This window comes from Tursiops truncatus, chromosome 17, assembly GCF_011762595.2.
Source record: "Tursiops truncatus isolate mTurTru1 chromosome 17, mTurTru1.mat.Y, whole genome shotgun sequence".
In the NCBI taxonomy this organism is placed as follows: Eukaryota; Metazoa; Chordata; class Mammalia; order Artiodactyla; family Delphinidae; genus Tursiops; species Tursiops truncatus.
In genome coordinates this window covers 49,954,774-49,958,795 of record NC_047050.1, presented here as the reverse complement: position 1 = coordinate 49,958,795, position 4,022 = coordinate 49,954,774, and positions in this window count along the sequence as shown.

Genomic DNA, 4,022 nt, shown 5'->3' with positions numbered 1-4,022 from the left:
ATGAAAGAAGTTGACATTCTGATGATGGTGGTACAATAATTTGTTGTCAAACTTCCGTAAAGGTTCATACAATATTGTTAGATATTCAAGGCAACACATAATCTCCATAGCTTTTCTCCACATACTTACCCTATGCAACAAGTGTAGGCAGCCTACAAAATGCTATTAGTGGGGGTTGACCAAGATAGTGAAATGGGAGGTTGCTCAACTCTCCTCCTCCCACAGACACACTGAATGTACAGCCACAGAGTCATTACCTCTGAAAGAGATCCAGAAACTATTGGAGTGACTCCTCCACATTGGGCAAATGAGAAAACACCCACAGTGAAATGCGTAGGAAAGGCTGAGACACGCTTTTACCATAAACCCTACTCCGAGCACAGCACCATATAAGTGAGAGGGAACTCCAAACTCCCAGCTTCTTCCTGAGGATGGAAGGGTTTTGACCCTATATTTAGCACCCCAGCTTTTAAGACTCCCACCTGAGGGACAGGACCCCAAAACACCTAGCTCTGAAAGTCAATGACACTTGTGTCCATGAGACCCACAAGACTATAGCAAACAAAGAAGCAGTGGTTAACTTGTACAAACACTCACTATGGCTATCTCCCCAGGGCTCAATGCAGAGGGAGCCGACAACTAGCTCATCTCCCAGTTTTTACCTGAAAGAGGTCCATCTGTATACTTTGAAAGCTGCTACCTGAGGGTTAAGCTTCTAACTTAGCACACATCTAGTGGCTACCTGTGATCATCCATGAAGACCGCAGAAATCACTGGACACCTCCCTCACTGTCTTCCTGTAGCTGGCTACAAATCACTAGTATCTCCCTGGAAGGAGCTTCTAAACATGTCTGCACCCCAGCTGTTGCGCTGCCATCTGAGGGATGGATCCCTGGATTACCTGGCTCTGACAGCCACTGGAACATCCACTCATGAATCCCACAAAAACAGAGTTCTTAAATGGCTACCCCCCCTTCAAGGGCTCAGGGCAAAGGGAAAAGGCAAAAATGCCCATCTCCTAGTCTTTCCCGGAAAGGAATATATCTGTATACTTTATTTTATTTTATTTTATTTATTTATTTATTTTGTGGTACGCGGGCCTCTCACTGTTGTGGCCTCTACTGTTGCAGAGCACAGGCTCTGGACGCGCAGGCTCAGCGGCCATGGCTCACGGGCCCAGCCGCTCCGCGGCATGTGGGATCTTCCCGGACCAGGTCACAAACCCGTGTCCCCTGCATCGGCAGGCGGACTCTCAACCACTGCGCCACCAGGGAAGCCCCATCTGTATACTTTAAAAGCTGCTGCCTGAGGGTCAGGCTTTTAATTTAGCATGCATTTAGGGGCTGACAACTATTGTTCCTGGAGACCAGGGAAGGTGATGGACACTTCCATTTTCTCCCTGTAGGCCACTCCAAGTCACAAGTACCTCCATGAAAGGATCTAATATACACATCTGACACCCCAGCTTTCATGGCTGCTGCCTGAGGGACAGGCCTCTGGCTCTCCTGGCTCTGACAAGCCAATGAGGATGGCATTCATGAGTCCCAAACAAATGCAGCAAACAAAGAAGCAATTCTTAATGCGTATAGGCGCACAACCCCTTTCCCTCCCCATCACGGCTAAAACCCCAGGCCCATACAGAGTGAACAGGCAAAAATGACTATCTCCCAGTTTCTCCCTGCAAGGGGCTTACCTACATACTTTCCCAGTTGTTGCCTGAGGGTCCAGCTTCCAATAACCTGCATCTAGATGCCAAATATAATCCTCTCCTTTGGGACACTGATGGGTCTTGGCATACTCTCACCTACTGGGAGCCACTAAGAACAAAGAAAGCAGCTTGGAAACCCCAAAGGTTTGAGAGACAACCAGAAGCTTGGGCTGGGCTGATTTATGAGGTTCATCTCCTACACAGACCACATTTTCAAGACTGGGAGAAGTGGCTGATTTATCTAATGTGAGGAGAACAACACAGAGAAACAGATCTTAATGAAATGGAGATAAGGGATTTATCTGATAGTTCAAAATAATGATATAAATATGTTCACTGAGGAAATGAGAACAATGTACAAACAAAATGAGAATTTCAACAAAGAGAAAATATAAAAACATACCAAACAAATCACAGAGCTGAAGAATACAATAACTAAGTCTAAAAATTCAATAGAGGGTTTCAATAGCAAACTAGATAAAATAAGAATAAATGATCAGTGAACTCAAAGACAGGGCAGTCATCCAATCAGAGGAGCTAAAAAAAAAATGAAAAAGAGTAAAGACAACTTAAGGAACTTATGGGACACTATCAAGTGGACCAATGTATACAATATAGGAGTGTCAGAAGGAGAAGTGAGAGAAAGAGCAGAAAACTTATTAAAAAAAAATAATGACTGAAAACTTCCATAACCTGGGGAAAGAAACAGATATCCAGATCTAGGAAGCCCAGAGAGAACCAAATATGGTAAATTTAAAGAGACACAGACTGAGAAACATTATAATTGTCAAAATTATAGACAAGAAGAGAATCTTAAAAGCAGCAAGAGAAAAGCAACTTGTTATGTACAAGGGAACCCCTATAAGACTATGAGATGTTTCAGCGGAAACTTTGTAGGCCAGAAGAGGGTGGAATGACATATTCAATGTGCTGAAAGAAAAAAAAAAAAACCTGTCAACCAAGAATACTCTACCTGGCAAAGTTATCCTTCAGAATTGAAGGAGAAATAAAGAATTTTCCAGACAAACAAAAGATGAAGGAGTTCATCACAATTAATCTGGCTTTACAAGAAACGTTAAAGGGAATTCTTCAAGCTGAGACAAAAGGATGCTATTTAGTAACAGGAAAATATATGAAAGTAAAAAACTCACTGGTAAAGATAAATATATAGTTAAATTCAAAATACTATCATATAATGTGGCTGGGTAAATCACTTATAACTCTAGTATAAAGATTAAAAGACAAAAGTATTAAAAATAACTATAAAAAGAGACCCAGGTCAAGATGGCAGAGTGGGAAGACCCTGAGTTCACCTCCTATCATGGGCACACCAAAATTACAGCTATTTGCAGAGCAACTATTGATGAGAAAGACAAGAATCTAGCAGAAAAAATCTTCTATAACTAAAGATATAAACAAGTTGTGGTATAGTCAAGAACCATACCCCAGGGTGAGTGACCCACAAATGGGAGGATAATTAAAATTGCAGAAGTTCTCAAGGAGCAATGGGTCTGAGCCCCACATCGAGCCCCCAAACTTGGGGGTCCTACACTGTGAAGACAAGCCTGAAGAATGTTTGGCTTTGAAAGCCAGTGGAGCTTACTTTTGGGAGACCCAGAGGGCTGTGGGAAATAGAGCCTCCACTCTTAAAGAGCACACACAAAATTTCACACACTCCAAGACCCAGGGTAGAAGCAGTAATTTGAAAGGAGCATGGGTCAGACCCATCTGCTGCTCTTAGAGAGTCTCCTGGAGAGGAAGGAGAAGCTGAAGCCAATGCTGGGGACACAGACACTGGTGGCAACCATTATGGGGAGCTCATTCTATCACTTGGACACTGGTGCTGCCAAGCATCATTTTGGAAACCTCCCTTTAGTTATTAGCACCTGGACCCAGCTCCACCCACCAGCCTATTGGCACCAGTACTGGGACACCTCAGGCCAAGCAGCTGTCTGGGCAAGGACACAGCCCTACCCACCAGCCAGCAGGCTGTCTTAAGACCTCCTGAGCCCACAGTCACCCTAGGACACAGTCCTTTTCACCAAAGGGCCCAGGACCTGACCCCACATACTGGTGTGCAGGCACTAGGCCCAGGATACCCAGAGTTCTGCAGCCAGAGACACTGGGACCCAGCTCTGACCCCCAGTGATCCAGCTCTAGCCTCAGAATGAGTCTCACCCACCAGTGTGCAAATACCAGCCTCAGGAACCCTTGGGCCCCAGCCCCGCCCACCAGCAGGCTGACACACCAACTCCAGGACACCCAGGGCCCTGAAGCCAGAGAACTTGGGACCTGGTTCCATATACCAGTGAGG